The 22,840-nt window shown below is 48.8% G+C and overlaps 2 protein-coding genes across 2 annotated transcripts in view; one reads left to right on the forward strand and one right to left on the reverse strand.

The window, feature by feature from the left end:
• LOC142558408 (major facilitator superfamily domain-containing protein 4A-like) overlaps positions 1 to 22,840 on the forward strand; it is a 397,460-nt gene that overhangs the window by 118,480 nt on the left and 256,140 nt on the right. The gene's annotated exons all lie outside the window — the stretch shown is intronic.
• LOC142592804 (uncharacterized) overlaps positions 1 to 22,840 on the reverse strand; it is a 144,761-nt gene that overhangs the window by 36,426 nt on the left and 85,495 nt on the right. The window lies entirely within an intron of this gene.

Below are 22,840 nucleotides of genomic sequence, written 5' to 3' on the forward strand. Positions count from 1 at the left end.
AACTTCTCAAATATTATAATTAGATGAAAAGTGTCAAAGAGAAAGTTGTAGAGGAACATGCAAAACTCCCGATACAGCTTTCTGCTGCTCGATACGTGCTACATAAAAGATGTTTTTCTGAGCGTGAAAGAAGCCCGCAAACGCACGCAGAATTGTCGCGCGACTGGCTGCTCGAGGCACTTTGTGTGCTCGGAAAAAGACTTTTATGTCGCACGTATTGAACCACCGAAAGTTGTGTCGAGGGTTTTTCATGTCGCCCTACAATTTTCTCCTTGCGACTTTTCATCTAATTTTAATATTTTAGAAGTTGAATAATTGATTAGGACTAATTATGTAATTAGGTAGAATGGAATAAAATAGTTTCAGTATCTCCAAGCAACGGCAAACAAAATTAACTTGATTCAGTCCAGCTACATGGCATTCGCATATTTTTCAAACCTGGATAAAGTTAGCTCGGACATCCTGTATAGCAGTAGAATGTGCGGAAACAGCATGTTGGAGCGTGTACGCACATACCTAAATACTTGTAGATGCGGGGATATACAACTACGTCCGAGTATGTTATAACGAATTATGGGATATAACCAAGTAGATATATGTTCCTTGCCAATATCAACATGTAGACACACACATATAACGAACATCGGATATAACGAATGATTCTTCATATATTTGTGGCTTTGTCATAACGAGCTTCCACTTTACGTGCTTATTCCTATTATTCGTTTCGTCAGACACAACCTCCTCGGGCGGCATTTAGGGGAATTTCTCGAAAGATATAAAGTTAGCAGCACGGTCCAACATGCATAATGTGTAAATGCAGAGTATGTGTAACACCCGCCGCGTCAGCTCAGTGGCTACGGCGTTGCGCTGCTGATCACAAGGTCGCGGGTTGGATTCGCGGCAGCGGCGGCCGCATTTCGATGAAAGCACAATGTAAAAACACTATATTTCACCGAGATTTTGGTGCAAATCATAGAACCAAAGCTGGCCAATATAATCTGGAGACCTCAGCAGCAGCGTCTCCTATAGCTGCTGATTGTGGCTTAAGGACGCTGAAGTTTGTCCAATTTATACAGTGGAGACATTGTGCGCGCTGTTTCGTACCTTATGTATATAGTGTGTTGCTTGATGTTTGCGTCAGGTATCCGCAACATTTGTACTTATTATGCGCAAGACCTGAAAGCACGGCATAATAGAAGCACATCATTCCATCCCGAGCAATAAACGAACAGCAATGCTACAACAAGGGACGTCTCTTGAGCCAAAGCTTTGACAGGAAGTCTTTGCGCAAGAAAAAGTAAACCTTTAGTGCATACCGTTAACATAGCAGTGTGTTCTCGCCCCATGGGTGTGACCTACGAACACCTTCGAAAGCGCCATAAAAATTAACGACACTGCAAGTGATAACGTGCCTGAAATTAAGTGCCTATTTACCTTTACTAGTTTAAACGCCATTTACACCTTAGAATATTCGTTCTGCCACAAACAATACATCGATGAAACAGAACAGACAATGTACGTTAGATTGAGAGGACATGCTACAGACACCGCGAAGAAACTTGCTAAAACAGTCGCTGGTCGTTTTTAACCTGCCAAGTGACAACTTTGAAGAAATTTAAACTTCATATTCTGCAGTGCCGCTTTGGTCTCTGACGTAGGCGAGTCCCCCTTGTTGGGTGAGTGAGTGAGTGAGTGAGTGAGTGAGTGAGTGAGTGAGTGAGTGAGTGAGTGAGTGAGTGAGTGAGTGAGTGAGTGAGTGAGTGAGTGAGTGAGTGAGTGAGTGAGTGAGTGAGTGAGTGAGTGTCAACTTTATTATTAGAAGGGGTAAGGGGTAAGGGAGGCTAAGCTACATAGGCTGCCAGGCTGTGCTTCTTCAGCTCGTGCCAGGACCCGCCCTTCTCGAAACGTTGCCCCAAGAGGCATTCCTTGCTCGATTACTCTTGCTCGCTTTAGATATCGATTTTCGCGCGAACCGCTCGCTTCCGAGGACTAAGACATCACGTGGATACCACATGACAAGATGCCTTTGTTTAAGGTCATAAATTGTCCCAGGCATGAATTGTACGTCGCCATCTTCAGGTCTCGGTAGAAGACGAAATGCACGCGCATGTGAGGCCATCGAGAAAATATTAGGTGATAGGAAATCGCTGGTACTAAAGCAGCGAATGCTTGGTCATTGGGACCACATAGAAACGTTTATTTTCTCTCTCTCTCCCTCTCTCCACATTCGATACTCTCGCAGCGCTCACGTGACGAGCACAGAAAGTAGTTTGCGCGTTTGTCCCGTTCCACGTCCTGGACGATGCGAAAGTTTCGCAGTACGGCTTACGACAGCCTCGAGCGAGAACTTCTAGGCCAGTATTCACACACAAAAAAAGCCCTTGTATGCTTAAATTGTTTCTAAGAGCAGGTGCAATCCTATTGTTGTGGTATTACACATATTAGCGAAGGCGGCTGGCAAATGACAGATTTCTCTTACGAACTAAAAGCTTTGTATATTCAGCCCACCATCATTCTCACCACCACCACCACCACCACCACCCTCTTCTTCCTTTGCCTTAGCTCAAGGGCCTGGTTAGTGTCCTAACACGAGAATGTAAGCGGGTTTCTCGCTTCAAATTTCTTTCGTTCTTTCCTTCTTTCTTCTTCATCTTCCTCAACCGGCTTCGCGCTGTTTTTGGCGAGACGAATTTGCACCACATCGCCTAACTTTCGGTTTTGACGAGCATAAAGGAATGACCACTGCTCGCGCATAATTGCCTCATTACGCTGTGTTGCTTCCTCCTGCAACGCACACACCACGTGGCGTCGGCACTGGAAGTGCCTTTAGATGCGACAGTCACCGCGCGACACAGATAGAGGAATCGGCATGAGAAGGAAGGCTGCCAACTGTCGATGAACGCGCGGTTTGCAATCCTATACGCAGGAAAAGGGTAAGAAGAGTAACGAGGAAGAAGGTGAATCTTGTGGCGCACACATAACGACGTTCGGCGATCAAAACGGTCGCTCATGCCGGCGGCCTTCACGAACTGAGGCAGCGCTATAAAATCGCGTTCGGCGCCGGTTCCGTTTGTAGTCCCGATCCTATAGAATATTTCGCTTCCAAAAACGTCAGAGCCTGCATACGGGTCTCTAGTATTATTGAAAAAATGCGCTGCTATATTAATAGTGCTCGCTAAAGAAAGAACGTAAGTAAAAAAAAAAATCTGAATACGAGAAAGCATCGCCAGATAACTTTAACCGTCTAGAACTTATACTCGCGAGAGCGAAGACGCGTGTTCTTACGTGCGCTACTGACGTCGCCGAGAGGACATTTGTTATACGCGGAGCGTGGCAGGAAGGCCAGGTAGGGAAAAAAAAGACAGTCTCCTAGGCGTTGCGCTCGGAGGTGCGTAACCGTTACCTTGGCCGCGTAACCTGGTGTGGAAAACGATGCCGCTACGTGCGTCAAAGCGCATGTGTACAGTGCACCCTACCGGGTGTATAGAGAGGGTTTACAAGTGGAGTGGGGGAGGGTAAGTGAGAATGCCGCTCCTTCTTGCTATATGTCCCGTCGTGTGGTCCCGAGCTCATCCCCACGGAAGCGCAGTCGTGTATCTTTGAGACGAGTCCCCGTGACACGATCGAACAGCTACGCTTTGTTCTTTTTTTTTTTTTCGAACTGCACGCGCGGGCTTAATTCATATTGCGCCGGCTCAGCGGGTGGTTCTCGAGTGGCGCACCCCGTCCTGCCGCCTCGACTTGTGGTTGTTTATCACGAAAAACCCTCCCGATGCCACCAAATGGGGATTGAAGTCGCAACGACACTTCGAGGTGGGATATTCGGCTCACCTTTGATCTTAGCGGCGGCATCTGTTCATCTGTTTCACAGGCCAAATCAGGAAGTATACTGTATCCGGCTAAAACGACATCGTGTGCATCGCGACGAATTTCTTTTTTAAGGAGATAGCGCCACTATTTGAGAAGCAAGAAAGCAAACAAAGTGGCAATTTTTGCCGTGAGAGACAGCTGCGGTCGCGTGATGTATACTTGTGAGCGGAGAGAGAAAAAGGATACGCTGCAGTTAGTCATTTTTTTTGCTTTCCTTTTTTTTCGGCTCTCACTTCGCTCAGCAGGTCAGCCTCTCGGTAGCTAGAGGAATGAAGGCCCTTCGGGGTCAAGGATTGTTTGCGTTTCACTTTCGACTGGAATTTTGATTTCACACGCGATTTGTCTTCTGCTCCCGGTTTCTCATTTTTTCTATTATTATTTTAACCTTGAGAGCGCGGGCCGGGTACGCACGAACGCGTCTCCGAAAGCGGGTCAAGATGCGCATCGACTTGCGTTGGCTCGTGCTGGCTCGACGGCATTCACATGACTTCGAAAAGGGCCACGAATTGGGCGACCTTGTCCCCGCGATTCTCGCATCTATTTGCATTTCAAGCGGCACATGGGCGCTTTCGCCGGCTGCTATCTAGGCTTCTTTAGGTGCGTGGCAGATATGTGCGGAAAAGGCTTGTGGTATGTAGCCGGTATCGACATCGGTGGTGGTGACACGCAAGTCCGAGTGCGCTGAGTACAGACACGCGGCACAGGTTCATAAGGTCTATTCTTTTATAGTCTACTCAATCATGGTCTTTTGCGATGAACGCGTTGTGGCACTACAAATGCACGGGGCTAAAACTTGAGCGATAGCGAAGAAGCCTGATAATAAGACAAGACCGAGTAGCGAAAGATACAGCGGAAAACCAAATACTCTACTTTCGACAATTCACGAAATAATTAACTGGCAAACATGGCCTCCAACTTCTACGAGGAGGACGGTTGCTCGTGATCGCCATACCTGAAGTGGACGCGAGGATGTCAGACAGTCTTCCAAGCTATTGGCTGTTCCACGATTACAAACACTTTCGTGGACAGCATCAATAGCTTGAAAGACTGTCGGACATCCTCGCCTCCTCTTCAAGTATGCCGTCACGAAGAAGAAGAACGGTGCAAGAGATTCTGCTGACGTCGATCCCTGCGTGTTCCACGTCGGGGACGCCCACCTCTCACGCCATGGCGCCTATAGCGTCGTGAACTCCCTGGAAGGTCCAAGTCTTCGATTTTGCTGTCCCTACGGGGAATGGTCCCGAGACCGTCGGCCTTAATAGTTGGCCTCTCTCATGTCTACTGCGTTCAGCACATGGGAGGCCTGAACTTCCAAGTCACCGTCAAGAGCACGGCTTCCAGGACTCTAATCGTCGATGTTGGCTGCCTCGTCCTCGGTGGCGAGCGTTGTTCTGTCGGCCCGCAGGTCACCAACGTAACCTGCCTCTTTTTGCCGTCCTTCGTTCCGAACGAAGTCCTCGTCCAGGCACTATCACCATACGGCAAGTTTCTGTCTGTCAACGCTGGTCTTATGAGCGGACGACGTGACCTGCTCACGGGCACCCGCTTCGTTCGTATGCAAATGAGTACCACAACCCCGGTCCCCAATTGCCTGCGAGTCTCTGGTCATCGTGTGGCGTTTGACTGCCGCGGCTTGCAACGCGCGTGTCGTCGGTGCGGCTATAGCGACCACTATACCGTGCACAATGCACCGCAGCGCTATGTGGCCGTTGTGGTATCCATGGCCACGAATGCGACGTATGTAACCGTCCTTGTCGGCGTCGCGGGGATGGTCACCCTACGGCAGCGTGGCCTGTGCGGCGTTCATACTCGGACGCTGCTGCTGGAGCCTTTCCCTCCTTACCGCCGGCGTCAGCTGCGGTTGCGACTGCGCCTGACGCCGTAACCAAAAAAAAATTGCCCTGACACCGCGTCAACCAGCGTAGACAAATGAAAAAGAAGAGGCATGCAGCTCGGGCAATCACAGCCTGCCATGTTCGCCGGCCTCCTCTACTCAAAAAGAGGACCGTGACGTGGCGTATCGCAACACGCCATGTTCGCTGGCCTTCCAAGCAGCGAAGGACACGCATGCTGTGGCCCGACAGCGCCTCCGATTCGGCTGCTACCATCAGTCCTCCTGATCGCACCGAAGTTTTAAACACAGATAAAACACTTGACCCTGCGATTACTACAGTCGATACACCTACGAAATCTGCTGTGGCTTCATCCTCCTCAATTGCATCGCCGCATCCGTTACATCTGAATGAGCCCCCGGCTGCCGAAATTGTCGGCGGCGATGAAATCAATCCCGCTGCCCTATCGCTACCGACATCATCCTCATCATAAGCAAATAGCTTCAGTCTCAGAGTTGATAGCAGCGTTGGACTCTCGCCAAGCCTGGATGGACTCGACATAGAAATGGCGGCCCCACGAGACGTAAAGCGTGCGCATGCGTCAGCCTCTGGCTCGGACGGCGGCCCGGACCGCTGCACCGAGTTACAGCGGCCCAAAGAACCTCGGCCTTATTTCTTCGAGAGGGTCGAAGAAGTGCCGTGTGTGCTGCATAACCCCTCGACTTGTTCCCGGGGCGCCGACTTGGACAACACGACCAGGTCAGTTTGGTGATACCTTTAATGAAACATGGCTGACACCCTGAACATTATTTCATTAAACCCACAAGGATTCCGAAGTCCAATAAAACAAGCCGAAATTATCAGCGTGGCCCGCGCCAAGAATTGTGACACACTTTGTTTGCAAGAAGCAAATTTTTTCACTATTGGACATGTTCTTACTTTCAAACGCACTTTTAGTCTAGATTGTTTTTTTCAACTTCGCGACATCACGCTCTAGTGGACTTGGTATTATCTTCAACAGATCTCTCCTGCGAGATCATCATGTCTTTTATGATAGGACAGAGCGGATATTCGCATTTGATTGTGTACTATCTTCATTTAGGTTACGGATTGTGTGCATATATTAACCCGCGCAGGTCATTAAGTCCAACGATTTTTTTTTCGTGACTTGCACATGTATTCTTTGGACGGTCGTCACGTGGTGCTTGCTGGAGATCTTAATTGCGTCTTACCGTCGTATTCAGAAATGCATCCTAACTTAAAGCTCATGCTTGGCTCGATATAAATGGCGCCTGGTGCGAACGCGCTCAAGACGGTTATTGCATCTCTGTTGGTGCGTTCACGACAGGCACCATTTAAATCAAGTCAAGCATTGGCTACAAGTTCAGATGCATTTCTGAATACGGCGGTTAGACATGCGAGCAGATGTGCAAGACGCAGGTTGGGGTCACCCTGATTGGAACGCACGGGAGTTGCGTCGGCTTGTCCAGCACTTTTCGTTGCTGGATACACATAAACTTTTTCATGGTTCTTTAATTGCCTGGACGTGGCGACGCGGCGCATCGTCAAGCAAGTTAGACCGTGCCTATGTGCCAAGCAATTTAGCTCAGTACGTCATTCGATCTCATGTGATAACTTTACCTTCATCCCCTGTTATATTTCCGATCACAGACCAGTTATACTTGAAATTCGCTTCCCTGCTTCCCGATCAGTAAAACCTTGGCTCCTAGACAATCGCATTTTACATGACGCGCGCTCGCACTCTTGTTTGTCAAGAGTCTTGCGCGCCTCTGTTTCTAGATCTGACCCAAAGTCATGGGATGCGCTCAAGGCGCAGTGGCGTCTGCATTGTTCAGTTGAAGGACGTTCACTCAGACGACGTGTGTCGGAAGAGTTGGCGGATACTGCCATGAAGCTCCGTATTGCCCTTCGGGTCAGTCAACTGACTCCGCTGATGCGGTCATGGCAGCGTAAGCTACGGAGGCGTTTCCAACGCCTCATCACAGCGTCGTCTTTGTCAACTGCTCCTTGGCGATGCAGACGTAATCCGTGTGCACACCCTGAAGTTCTGCGCTTTGCAAGAAACTTGCTTTTTAGACAGCCGAATGCATTCGATTCTGCAGCCCCAAGAGCACTTCGTGTTACGTCGCCTCCCACGCATGATTATTTGCTCATTGTAACGCATTTTGAAAACATGCCACGTATGAATATGCAAATAGATCCTGGCTCTAGAGGATTTCGTACAATGCTTAGTGGGCTGCCTCAGGTTCCACCGGAGATAGCTGACCGTCTTTGTGTACGGCCATCAGCTGATGAAGTGAAGGAAGCATTATCTTCCATGAAGCGTGGCTCGGCCCCTGGGCCGGACGGGTTAGCCGTTGAGTCTTATCTAACGTTCTGAGAAGATATTGGTGCCACTTTCGTATCTGTTATCAGCCGCTGCTTTGAGAACTTTGAATTCGCGTCTCGTTTTCGCGAAAGTCGTATTGTGCTGATACCTAAGCACGATCCATCATCAGTTCGTCCAGAGGAACGGAGGCCAGTCACGCTTCCCAACGTTCACTACAAAACATTCACAGCTGTTTAACCGACGCTTGGGAAGCCTTATGTCCTCCTTAATAGGACACCATCAAGCATGCTCAGTCCCTGGCAGAGAGATACACAGTCTTTCGTTCGTTACGCGTGACATAATGACATACAGGCTGGCCAGGTCAGCACGTGGTCTCTTAGTTTCACTAGATCAAGAAAAGGCATTCGATCGCCTTGAACATGGCTACACATTTAATGTACTGACCTCGTTCGGCTTTTCGTCAAATTTTGTTGAGCTTATAGGAATTCATATTCAAATATCCGAAGAACATTGTTGCTTGATAGTCGTGAAAGTGCACCGTTTCCCGTTACTTGTGGTCTTTGTTCCGAGTACTCATTGTGCTCAGCCTTGAGCCATTTCTGCGCTCAGTAGTGAGAGACCCTTAAGTATGCGGTCTCCCGCTGCCTGGAATACAGGTGTTGTGAAGGTGACAGCCTTCGCCGATGATATCACATTATATCTCAGGAATGAAGATAGCTTATCCTGTAGCCTTCGAATTTTCCCCGAGTACGGAAATATTTCAGGTGCTGCGCTAAATTTTTCAAAATGTCGTTATTTGTTCATTGGTTCACCACAGACACGCCTAAGTCCCCTTTTCCGTCTTCAAAGGAGCGATTCTCTTCGTACTTTAGGCCTTGATTACACCTGTGATGCCATATCAGACTGTGCGTGGCTCTCAATTCTTGAAGATGTGAGGCGAAATATTCAAGATGTTCAAGGGTATTATTTACCCCTATAGAAAGAAGGTACATAGTACAGTCCGTATTTTGCGTCCGCGTGTGGTACGTTTGTCACGTTGTAAAGCCACCATTATGGGTTACTAGGTCCTTGCAGTCCCTTCTTGGTTTCTTCTTCTGGTCGGGCAGTACAGATCTGGTCTGTCGCGCAGGCTTGGGCAACCACGCTGTCGCGATGGGTTCGCGTTCCCATCCGCGTCTGTCCGCTGCCGGCTGCTTGCTCTGCGATTTCTGCTCCGTCTGTTACAGCGTGATCCGTGTCCTGCGCGTGAACTCGCCCGCTGTTTCCTTGGCACAAAAATTCGTTACATGTTACCGGGCGTGCACTTAAATCACGGACCACAAGTGTTAAACGCACCTACATTTTACTGTATACGGCCGTGGCATTCTATTGTGAAGTACTGAAATAAAAAAGGCCCATACAGAGCTCGACGCATGGCTCACGTCCTTTTTATCTGAGCACATCAAGAATATGCGCCTACAGTATATACTATGCAAAAAAATACTTATTTTTTTCTTGGATAACTTGACTGTCAAAAATGCAGCGAAGGAAGCTGTGAAGTTGTCTGGGGTCCTGAGTAGACTGCTGCCACAGAGCGGAGTAAAGGTTCTATAGTCACGTTAAAATGTGGGGATAAAGGACAAAAGTGCCCGTGTACTTAGATTTAGGTGCATGTTTCGAAACCCCAGGTAGTCGAGGCTATTTGTGAGCTCTCTATTGCGACCTTTTATAAACCACTGTGCACTTACGGTACGTAAAAACCCCACTCTTTAATTTGAATTTATATTGCTGGCGTGAGGCTTCCCGTTACATTGGAACTATGCAAAGTTAGCTGCTCCTGCCCCTCTATTGGCGTGAAGCTTTTCGGCACGCAAGAATAATAGACAGCCCCAAGTTTTCTAGAGTAACTTCGCGGATGTTGTTAGAATGACCAAGAGCGACGAGTTTTTGACGTCTTCCTCCGTTCTTCTTGCTTCTACTATATGTGTGCTACTACTATATGTCTACTGTGCTATACGTTTACGAACTTGCAGCTCGTCTATACGCTAGCAGGGCACGCCATGGTGTAGACGCGTTGGTGCAGACACAATGGTGTTCACTTTGGGCACTGTTAAATCCGCCGTGTTGTCGTCTCTGACTGGCTCAAAAACGCTTACAGCATGTCGGGATTATCCGGAACAGCACCACGGAACTCGCGCAACCGCCCGGAGCACCGCTACGCTAGGAGCCCGACTAGCTGCAAGGCTACCGTGCGGCTCACGCAAAACCGCTGTCATTAAAGTCACAGAGGAAAGAAAGAATTTATGAGGGTATATGAAGCCACGGAGGCCGGCATTCGCAAGCGAACTCTTCGTAAACATGTCCTGTTCGCCTTTTCGCTCTCCCGTGACTCCAAAACTCGGCTTAGCACGCGACCACCGAACCTGCGTTGCACCATGGATCGAAATGAAAAGGGTTCTTCTTTTTTTCTTTTTTTTTTTACATGGCGCTGCGCTCGTGTGTTCTCTAGGCGGACCATAGCCCCAGCATGCTTGGCATCCGGTAGGTTTTAATCGACTCATACTTGTTTGTGTGCTCTTCGAAAAGCTGCGTGCACATGTTTCTCCCGATGTGGTCGTGCAACCCTGGCGGTTTTATTGCAGTGTATGCATTTCTACATTCCTCGTTGCGACATGCGCGTACCGGAGCCGCGCATTGATGTCGCACCCGATGCAATTTCGGGAAGAGCGCGCGCTGGACGCGGCCGGAGGGAAAAGAACCTACTGCCACACGATCGCGCTGCGCTGGGCCGACTTTCTGTGACTTCATTTTCATCGCGTGCCGTTCTCCCACTGCCGTAGTCTCCTTCCTTCCCTCCGAGACAAAAAAGAACCAAAACTGGCCGTCCCAGAGGAACACTCCTCGCTCGTGGTGGTGGGTCCCGGCACAGCGCGGAAGCGCTGCGGAGGAAACGCCGAGACGATACGCGGCGGCGAACCCGTTGCGTGGCCCGTTGTGATCGAGGGCCACCACGGGACGGCTGCGGGCAAGGCCGTTCATTTACATCTCTCTCTCTCTCTCTCTCTCTCTCTCTCTCGGGACCGGTGCCGCGCGCATCGTCACGGCCGATGGGCAATCCACGCTGGCCAGCTATGCGGCCGGACAGACGATCGGTGGGGGCGAACTCGACCTGCGCGCGTAATATCTCTAACTGCTGTCTCGCCGTGACTGCGAGTCGGACGGCATAACAACGCTCGTTGTCACGGGTTGCGAGGCGTCCGCGGCGTGGAAACTGAGGAGCTGGCTGTGCCCGGTGGCAAATGCGCAGCCTTCGGCGTCGATTTTCTCACGGCTGGTTAACGAAGCGCACCCGTGCTTTGTTCTCTCCTGCTAACTGCCGTAACTCGGGGCCCCTGATCAGTGTTACAGGCCTTCATTGTTCGCCGTCTTATAAGACGTGAGCAGTGAGAGGGATAGAGAGTGAGGGTGACCTTAGCGGGGCGGCTGAGCAGCAGGAAGTGTGAAGCGACTAAAATTGACACGCGGGATGATAGCTATGGGAGAGGGACAGCGAGTTGCCGTATCGTTAGTTGCCGAAAGAGAAAGGTAAGAGGGCTCACCTAAATGTAATTTCTGTGGTGCTGAGGAAGCTGTGGACCGTTTGAAGATGTGGCGATCCTGCGCGGTCATCGGTGTACGCGTGCATACCATTGCGCATAGATTTTCCTACAAAAATCACCAGGAGAAACTCTGGCGCAGCGATCGCTCAGCTACCACTGGAAGGATGAGTTGTAGGCGGATTCGTCCAATCTTCGTGCTTCGGAAGTTCTTGTGGCGTTATTTGTGTACGTTTCATTTTCACGAATTCCCAAGTAATCCTAGTTCATTCGGAACGCAGCATGGCAAGAAATCTCGGCGTACATGCTTAAACATGCGAATGTCGGCGTTTACAACGCAATGTTTTGTTGACAGTGATCAAGTTACAAAGTGACGAGGTCGTTCGAAGCCAGATGGACCTAGTCTATCCAAACACATGTGTCACCCATCATTCTCATTCTGGCTGAAACGCCAATGGCAGCTCCCGTAGACACTGCATATAAAGCGGCAGCGTTCCCTGCATTAATGTTTGTATATGTGCTCCATTACGTGTTGGTCGTCTTGGCGGTGTTTAGCGGAAGTGAGTAAGATGGCCTCAGATACAAAAAACCCGTACTCGTAGCGTGTCGTCGGTTGCAGTGGCACAGGAGAAACTAAGCCTACGTTTGAAGATTTCTGGATCAAATTGGAATCTGGGCTCATATTCTCGAAACTTTGTTACGTTAGTGAAGTTGACAAGAAAAAAAAAAGCCAGCCGATGGTGACAGCGAACGTGACAGCAATCGAAAGCGACTGACCAATCAGAAAACTAAAGTTGTTACGAACAAAAAGCTTCATTATTAATAAAAGGAAAATGAAACACCCACCCAAACGTGGCTCACTGCTACAATCTCTCCACTTTGCGGGTTTCGGCAGAACTTATGCGTCAAAAAGCTTCGTGTATTCGGTCGCTCATACGGGCACTGAAATATCAACAAATGACTGCAAAATCATCTGACATACTCCATGAGCAACGTCGGAAGAGGTGATTTGTCTATGCTTTGGCAGGAGATATGAACAAACCGAAACAAAGCTGCGGTGAAGTAATGCAACTAGTCTATTCCAATGTAATTCCTTGTCGCGCTTCATCATTGACCAGAGCGGCGAGGCGCCCCCCTTATCAATAGTTATCAATAATAAGAACGGCATAGATAATTGAGCGAATAGAGAAAGAACGAGATGGAGAGAGAGGAAGGCACAGGAAAGACAGGGAGGTTAACCATAGATTGTCTCCGGTTATCTACCCTGTAACAGGGGAGGCGCAAATGGAAATAGCTGTAGCAAACAGGTGGCCTCTTTAAAGCGACAATTTCTTTGGCTGTTGACCTCCATTCACACGAACGGCCCAGGGGCTATGGCATTGCACTGCGGAGCTAGAGGTCGCGGGTTCGATCTCGGTCGCTGCGGCCGCTTTTCTATGGGGGTAGATAGCAACAGCGCTCGTGTACCGTGCGCAGGGTGCCCGTAAAAAAAAACCCAAATGGCCGAAACTTTTCCAGAGTTTCCCACTATGCGGTGAGCCTCATAATCAGACCGTGGTTCTGGCGCGTAAACTTCTAGAATTTCATATTAAATTGGCACTGACGGCTGTCCAGCCGAGTAAACGGGGTCCATCCTGCACGGACCGTAATCAACGCAATCAGCGCTGATTGCTGATGCCACTGCGCGTTTGATGTTATCAACTTATCGCATCATAAACCCACAGGGTTTTATGATGCGATAAGTAACGCGAGCCGATCCTCGTGATACCTCAACGTCCCGACACCCACACGCCACATAGCGTTAACCAACAGAGCCAGCCGTTAAGCATATACCTCAGCGTGCAATCACATCTCAGCAGGTGTACCGGGAAGCTACTGGTTCTCATTAAACAAAAAATCGTCCCGCTACGTTTCCTGGCCAACTTCACCTAATTGTATACCCGCTGCCTCGTCGATCGTGTCGTGGAAACCATTTTCTGAAAAATTTCGCGCAACCTGTCTATACGGCACCGCCGAGAGACAAGCCAGGCTCTCGATCCCTGTCGTCCGGGTCAGAGACGTGCCTCCACAATTCTCACGCGTTCACGGGCGGCGACAACGACGACGAGGCCACCTACCGGCCCTCGCGAGGTTCACTTCTCGTCCTCTTTCTTCTTTTGGCGGGGTTGACGCGTTGCCTGCGCGGGTCGCCGCGCGTGCCTCATGCGATGGCGGCACACGGACGCGCAGCTAAACCTGCGCGAATTTCGCTGGGTTCGAAAAGCCACGTCGGAGCTTGCGTGCCGGTGCGAAAGGAAAGGGACAGGCCGAAAAGAAGGACTTCTATTCAGAAATGCTTCTTAACTCGACTTGATTTAAATGACGCCTGTCGTGAACGCGCCGAGGCAAACGCAATGAGCGCCTTGGGCGCGTTCGCACCGGGCGTCGTTTATATCAAGCCAAGCGTGGGCTTCGAGTTAAGACGCATTTCCTGAATACGGGGGTCACGCGCTTTGAACGAGGGAGCAAACTGATGCGTAACACGCGCACGCACGTAAACACAAACAGCTGGGAAGTATTTCTTGTTGAGTCATACACCATGTAGTTGTTGAAACTGGCCCTCTTCTGGATCTATCCTTCTCTGTATATGTGTGACAATTAGCGCGCCCCATCTAGAAACTCTGAACTTCAAGGACACGTTCTTTATGATGCAAACCTATCGATATTACTATGCATAGTGTAAAAAAAAAATTGATGATCGCTATAGCGCTACTGATATCGGTAGTACTATATAGCGCTTTATAAATGGTTTTATCGATAGCGTAAAATTACGCGCCGTATTGCGCGTAAACAAGACAACACAATATCAGCGACGTTTTCCTGTTTCCCATTGCATAAACTAAGTGTTACTGATAATCAGTTATCGCAAGTTATTTGATAACATTACTAGCATAAGATTGCAAAACTAGCAATAGAACTTTCAATAGCAAACATTGTAATACTATCAATGGTGTTATTGACAGTGCTGCTATCGATGACGTTTGTTGCACTACCGATAATTAAAAGAAACTATCACTACGATCGATAATCAATTTACCGATATGTTTTCATAATCGCAGGCTATTCTGCTCTCGCGACACGCTGTGTGATCGAGCAGATGGGTGAAGGAGTTGACTCTTTGTTTTCCAAAATGATGATATCATGAAAACATAGACTCGTGCCTTCTGTTCCCCTGAAATTAATTAAGGCAAATAAATATGCCTTGTGGTAGAGTATATGTGTGTCACGTACCAACGCAGTTACCATAGTACAACTGTAAACAAATAATGCCTGTGGTCAATGAAGCACTTAAGATGTATTTATGGACTAATTGATGTTGGATCATGGTGTTATAGAGTCCGGATATAGTTCTTTCTCAGCGCTTTATGCGTAGCTTTGCTTTCTGCAGTCCCTATACTGGCTAAAGAAGCCTCTCCGGGATGTTCTTGTTACTATATGTAGTTCACACTTGTGAGAACATTTAGAAAAACAGTAACAATCTTCAGATCTTATGATACAGATTTCAGCAAAGGGATCATTATACCAGCGAAGATGAGCCGTTTTGGCAATAGGCTTATGCCTGTGGATGCATATTATAGTTTCTTCTTCTTTTCTTTTCTGGAGTATGGCACACGTTATTGTTTAAGTGCCCCCCTCCGCAATTCCACACCGGGCTAACTGGTTAAAGATACACGCATTTGTGCGCGCATAATTACCACAAAACTGCACTGAAGTCACGGAGTAAGAGATTTAGGAGGTGAAACTCGCCGTCAGCGCGAGCGAGCGCGGGCGACCAGATAAGGTCACAATTGTTGAATGCGGCGACGGGGCCGTATGCAGTGGCGGCGCCATGCGGCGCGTCGTAGAAGCCGCAGCGAAAAAAAAAAAATGCAGCGCCCGGGCAGGCGGCTTCGGCGCGCTCTCAACGGCGGTAATTTCTTTCCAGGCCGCCATGCGCCGCCAGCACGATAACGGCTCCGCGGGCATGTGACTTTTTCTGGTCGCCGCCAACAGCGGAGTTTCCACTCCTAAATGTTTCTTGCTCCGTGACTGAAGTACACACGTACGTAAGACAGCAGACACAGGGGCGCCAAGGCTGTGTCCTGTGCCCGCGTATAACCAAAGACAGCTAGACACCGTGCACTTGGTGTCTTTGTGTCCACGCTTGCCTCAGTGTACGTGGCTCATTCTTAAATATTGCGCATAAATATAACTTTGCAAGAGTGTAAGCACGTCTATAAGTTCCGTCTATACGCGGGTATTGCATGCAAACGCGAAGTCCTTCTGTATCTCTATGCAAAACCTAACCTATCTTTCGCATGCTTTCGTGTTGTTTGGCTCAGTGTAAACAGGAAAACAACGCCATCCCTGCAGGAGATAGATGATCTCCCCTATCATCCGGCCCGCTCGCGAAAGAATCACGAGACAACGAAACAGCACGCCTCCACGAATGATGTCTCGAGGTCCCTTTCATCGACATTGCTACGACAGCGTTTCTCGAAGAATTGCGTTCGCATTGTCTCTCTCGGCGTTCTTGCGCATTCTTGCTCTTTGCACTGTGGTGTCCTTCTACGGGGGAAAAAAATGATGCGGAGGTTCCATCCGTTCTCATCGGTTTATGGCTTACCGTGGGAATGTATATGGTTGCGCGCTTCGCAGGCGCAAGACCTTTTATATATATTGTCGTATAGCAGTGTGGGGTCAGTCCAGTCACGACAACGCATTGCGCGGGGTAAAAAGAGAAATGCAGGAAATGAACGAAAGAACGATCAAGGCACCATGTGCACTGTCACAACAGTGCACATGGTACCTTGATTGTCTGGGCAAAGGAACGCGCTGTTCGCGGGATAAAATGCAAACGGCCGCCTGCGCGACTGGAAGATGGCGAACGCACGCAAATACATGTGACGTCATCTGCACCGGCATTGTCGGTTGTACCTGGGGTAGCGTACCGAGAAAAAGATGTGTACGTTACACTACAATGACTTGTGTACATTAAGAGGCGTTGTTATTGAATGCAAATTGTCTCTTATGCGTTGGTCTTCGGGGCGCAGTACGTAAAGCATGGGCAAACCTACGTCTTCTCGAAGTACGACGGTATTAAAGGTACTTCACGCGGTAGGAATAATGTAGCGTTTAACATTCAACTGCTTTAGTGTCTGAAGAATGGCTGGGAGATACCATCGCCCTGCAACGAATGTGAGGTAGTCAGATGACGGTTATGATGGAGGCGATGTGTTAAAAACACAATCTGCAAATTCTGCATCAACTTTCACGCAACAGTTAGGAAAAAGATATCTGCCGTAACTGCAGTGTAAAATAGCTTGGATAAGGAATAACAGTCAGCATTGGAACAATGACTACAGTATCCGTTGATTACAATGATTCCGACGATGGTGCAATGCCTGGAACGGTCGTGTATTGGGCTCTTTAATAATAATAATATTTGGGGTTTTACGTGCCAAAACCACTTTCTGATTATGAGGCACGCCGTAGTGGAGGACTCCGGAAATTTTGACCACCTGGGGTTCTTTAACGTGCACCTAAATCTAAGCACACGGGTGTTTTCGCATTTCGCCCCCATCGAAATGCGGCCGCCGTGGCCGGGATTCGATCCCGCGACCTCGTGCTCAGCAGCCCAACACCATAGCCACTGAGCAACCACGGCGGGTTATTGGGCTCTTTCCGTGCACGTTGAACGAGGTGGCCAAAGTATTCTGCGACGCTCCACCGAGGCGGTGGAGCTTTGGCGCTATAAATTCCACAGTTTCGCGACATATTTTCTCGGAAGTATAAGTTAAAGGCACTTACTTGATTCTTTTCTTTATTTTTCTGCACTCAGTTACGGTGCCCTCAGTAAATACCGAGCGGCGTTACTTCGTGCCCTTATCGTCGCTTCCCGCGTCGCCGAAAACTCACGAACGCCGGAAGAAGCAAAACGTAACCTTAGGATTTCGACGATTTGACTGGCACAATGTTTCGGAGTTGACAGCGGACAAGTGTTTCCTGTCATCGCTCTTCCATAAGCTGCGCGTTTTCGGTTGAACCTCTGTCCCTCGATCTCGCCAGCCAGGACGAAACAAAGTATACCGTCGGTAATACACCCGGCATTTCTCTGTGACGCACACTGTGAGCCAGGCGCTATGTCCGGTATGAATTATTTATGAACTGGCCACTGGCGGACTGACGGCGTAAACACGTTCGATATGCGAGCGTCCGACCAGGGCGGAAACGCTTCGTTGTCGCTCGATGCGTCCGCAGACGCGGCGCGCCGTCGCATTAATTATCTTGCGCCTCAACTGTCATTCCATAGAGAAAGAAAAAGACTAAGAGCGGACACTCCGAGAAATCTGGCCTCAGGAACTACGTCACGGCTACGTAACGAACTAATGCTCTCATCAAACGCCAGGGGACGCAGGCGCAAAAAAAGAATATTTTGTAATGAATTCTGCGCAATCGCTTTACAAAATAATAATTATACACCCAAATTTGGCGTGTTTCCTATACATAAAAACAGAATTTGTCGAAGAGACCTTCCGTGCTTTTTGTTCTTCATTCGTACTGCCATCAACACCAATCACCAATCGAGCAGAAATCAACGACACCAGCGGCGTGCCCATAGAGAAAGTATGGTCATTCCTCGTTGGAGGCTATGTGCCAGACAGTAATTAGCTGACGTTGTTGCGCAGGGCAGTCGGTTGCTGAATTCGTCTAAGATGTTGCCTGCAGCGCAAGAAGGAAGGGGGGGGGGGCGGAAAGAAACCGTGTGTGCGTGTGCGTGTGTGTAAGTAAATCAAGACAGTCTACCTCGACTAAATCAAGGTAGACTACCTTACTTTTTTAAAGCACAGCACGAGAAGCCGTTATTTTTCTCACATGTCGCCTATGTGGCGAGAATAGCGGCTCGGGCAACCTCTCGATGCTTTGAACTTGCGTACGAGGGTTTATCGGCCAATCGCGCCTGCCCTGAACGTCACGTGCTACATGAGCGGCTGCAGTTGGAAGGATTCTATGGCTGCGGATGGAGCTGGCTAACACTGCCAGGGCAGCGTTTAGTGTGCATATGTAGGAAAGAGAAAAGCAGGAGGCAGGGAGGTCAACCACAATAACGTCCGGTTGGCTATCCTACACCGGGGGAATGGGAAAGCGGAAAACAAATATTACAGGATACAGGAGGGCAGGCAGCAGTGTGGTAGAGCACGTGGTAGAGTTGGTCGTAGCTGTATGATAGAGCTGGCACACGTCATGAGGTTAGGTGTGGGTTCGTCTCCCACCGACGGCAAAAAAAAAAAAAACTGTTTCTTTTTCATTTGGTTTTCTTGACTAACAATACGAACTTTGGTCTTTATTTAACTCTCATCTATACTTCACACGTTTAAATTGAGCTGCGCTCGTCTTGGCTATGTTTTCCGTTGCCTTGTGTTTTCTTTCAGTGCAGAGCCGGTTAATGAAATCATCGTCAAGTGCCCGAGACCCAAGTGCAGATGCGTATGCGTGCATTTACCTTCGTTATTCAGATAACGATCACCGATGAGCCCGGAGAGCCGAGCGGCGAGGTTTTAACGCGATAGCGTTAAGGAGCTCGTGTCGCAGAAAAGCCGGTGTCGTCGGCGTCGGTGTCGGTGTCGGCGTCCGCGTCCGCGGCGTTGGCCGTGAGCGATAAATCACGGCAGGCACTTCATAAATAAAAAGCAACTTCCAAGATGGGCTGGGTGGGAATCGAACCAGGGTCTCCGGAGTGTGAGACGGAGACGTTACCACTGAGCCACGAGTTTTTTTTTTTTCTTTATTGCACTGAGCCACGAGTTCGATGCTTCAAAGCGGTACAAAAGCGTCTCTAGTGAACGCGGTGTTGCCTTAGAAACGAGCTGTTTCTAAGGCTCAGGCGTGCGTCGCTTGCTCAGGCGCACATTTCGTTGTCGCGCCGAACGCTGCGTTGCTCGACGCTCACCGCGTCCGATGCGGGGCGCGTAGTCGCTGCGCCGTAGCCCATTGTCTTACACCCCTTGGCGGGTCGACAGGAACGCTGTCGCGTTCCACTCTTGAAGGCGAAGCTTAAGCGTCCTCCAATTTTTTGTAGCCAACTGCGTTACAGCTTCATTTGAATACTTTCATCTATCTTGTACGTTTCTCAACCAAGAACTGACGACACGATAGCTAAAATTTTCTTATTTCTTTCTGAATGTTTTCTTTTTTTGTTTGCAGTTGTATTTTTCACCGATATCCTTTTATTTTCGATTGGTTTGGAGCCTGCCATACGATTGGTCGTGCGACCTTTTCTCACATTCATCCACATACATATATTCGGAACGCGGGGTTCCGAAAAGCTGCCTTAAGTGCCTGTTCTTCTTTTCGTTCCCAAGACGGTTAGCAATTTAGCGAGGATGGAATAAGACGGTCATCCCAGGAAAGCAAGGTAGCGCTAAAAACCTTTTTCTGCAGGAGCGACCGCCGCAACCGTCGAATTTCTGTCTCTTTTAGAAAGTTCTTGAATGAAGTGCAGCTTTTCTTTTTTTTTTATTCGCTTGGGTTGTCACGCGGCGCAGCTCGGGGATCAAATTAAATTCAAGCACGAAGGCAAGTTTCGTGTGGATGCAACAAAAAAGCGACTCGTGGAAAATGTGTTGTTCGTGATCCATCGTTCATTTCTTCAAGCGCACTCACTCTGTGCTTGAGTTGAGGGAAGAGCACGCTGCATCACGGCAGAAGAAGTCCCCTACATCGAGTCTTACATACGGGACACTAATTATTCCCGCAACAAAAGCAGCGGCCAGCACCTGCATTTGTTCTCACACTGATCGCGCTCAGGTGTATATACTGTGGCCCACCCTACACAACTATAACAGAAACGTTGTGTGATTAGAGCTGCACCTTCTGCAGACGTGCAAGTGAACGCTACAATTAGAAGGCGTGCGAATCTTCTCGCAAGCGTTCACCTGTGCATTTACGAAGCGCTTATCGAGTCTATATATACCACTGCGAGCCAGTGAGTCTGGTCTTTCCTTCGCATCGTTCATGCGAAAGTGGCGTGTCGAAAGTGCTCGGGCCATTGGTCGCGCGACGATGGCCGTTTTTTGCCCTGGCCGTGCACAGCAATTGGCTGCTATGACTTTCTCCGTCGAGCACGAGGACATGGTTTCGGTTCCCGGAGGGTGTGAGCTAGCCAGTTTATTATCCTAGTAAAAAGAAAAAGAAAGTAATATGAACTCTCAGTGAGTTTCTCTTGCAGGTTATTTTTTTTTTTAATGAGAAGCCACGTTTAGCACATGGTAACGTGTTACAAAAGCACAGATCTGCAAATCCGTCTTTTTCCCTTTACGGTGCCCTCTATGGCTATACATCCAATTTGTTTCCCCTCTCTTCTGTGCCGGTAAGCTGTTCAAGCGCACACTATCTCCATTTAGCGAAGTCATCGATTTAAGCAAACGACTGGCCACTCCCGTGTCTCGGCTGCCCCCACGATCCCGCGCGAAGGACAGTGGGCCGCAGTTCTGCAGCCATTTCTCGAACAAAAGAACAAACAAGTCACGCCTGGCGTGCTCTCCTCTCGTACCAATATTTTTTTCGCCTCGCTCTCCGTTCTTCTTCGTTTGCATATTTGTGCCGTAACCGCGCGAGCGCCGCCGCTTTTGTTCTGACAGCACCGTGGCTGCTCTCCATGCGTGACCCGGTTCTCCCCGGACGGGGAAAAAAATAACCCGGCGCCGTCACCCGCCTTTCCTTCCCTTTTCCACTCTCTCTCTCTCTCTTCTTTGTGTATCGGATGCTGTATTGCCAGGTCTCCCCGCTTACTCTCTCTCCCTCTCTTGTTTTTTTTTTTTTTTTTTTTAAGCGCATGGTAAACCACACACAGCTAGACGGCCTCAAGGCGTGCTCGGAGTTCAGCAAAAAAAAGAAGATCGCCAGGGAGCATCGTCGCCGCCTTCGGCGCGTGACCTTGTTTGACTTAGTGGCATACAGTGTGCAGACCGCGCTCACGACAGAGAGTGAGATGCCGAACTTTGACCTCCTATTGTGATGTTACACAACGACGAAACTACGAAGATCGGTCATGGTTGCTCGCCATAACGAACGGGGGTATATTCGTTTTTTTTTTTTTCCCTGCGTCCTATCTTCTGATCTCAACTGGGGAGGTGGTGCTCGCACCAGTTTAATGTAAAAGCGGTAAAGGCGAGTTGTTGTAGAAAGGTTTACGTGTATAAATTAAAAGTAAATTAAAAAAGTGATTATGTCGATCGGGCTGATGAACTCTTTGGATAAAGTTTCCAAGCCTGCACTCAAAAGTTTCGGCTACGGCCGGCTTCCTTCTGGCTGTTACGTTGAAAGCCTTCTTTGCAAAGCCTCAGCGTCGGCTTCTCTTCTCCACCGCAGGAGGTGTCTCGAAACAATGTAATACGCTTTCGAAGACATTAGCACTCCAGCCAATTTTTTGTCGTATTGTATTTTTTGTGGCTTTAGCATTTTCTTGCTGCCAGTTTCGCTTACTCCAGTGAGCACATTGCCAGTCTAAAAGTACAGAATGTTTCACGTGACTGCGGCCATTATTCGCAAGAGAGAGAATAATCTGAAGGCTTTCCACTGCGACTCGAGCTTAAAGTTGCGGCATATATTGTCGGACCTTGCGGAAGCAACTTCCGCATGCTGCACGCCACTAAAGTGCCTCTGGTGTTGCTCCTAACGTATGCAACCGTAAATAAAAGCTTTGTGAATATGAGTAGCTGTATTGTGTTCGAGGCGAAGTACTGAAACTTATAAGAGAGAGAGAGGGGGGGAAAGTAAGACAGGGAGACTAACCAGACATATGTCAGGTGGGCTATCCTGCACGGGGAAAAGGGGATGAGGGATTGAAGTAATTAATGAAATAAGAATAAGGGAGAGCGCTCACGCGTACATAAATAAAGAGAGAGATAGAGACATGAAGAGGAAAGGCAGGGAGGTTAACCAGATATCAGTCTCCGGTTTGCTACCCTACACTGTGGTTGGGAGGTAGGGGTTAGAAAGAGGACATCACATAAATAAAAAAAAATACATGGTGTCCATAAGAGTCTTCCCAGGTTCATTGATGGCAGGAAAGTCAATATAGCAAGCATGATTTTCTTTGTCGACGATGGAGAAAGGCCGCACACCTCGGTTTCTTTGTAGAACGGCTATACGTATACGTGTTGTGGAATCAACGCGAGTAGATATTTAAG

This window comes from Dermacentor variabilis, chromosome 9, assembly GCF_050947875.1.
Source record: "Dermacentor variabilis isolate Ectoservices chromosome 9, ASM5094787v1, whole genome shotgun sequence".
NCBI lineage: Eukaryota > Metazoa > Arthropoda > Arachnida > Ixodida > Ixodidae > Dermacentor > Dermacentor variabilis.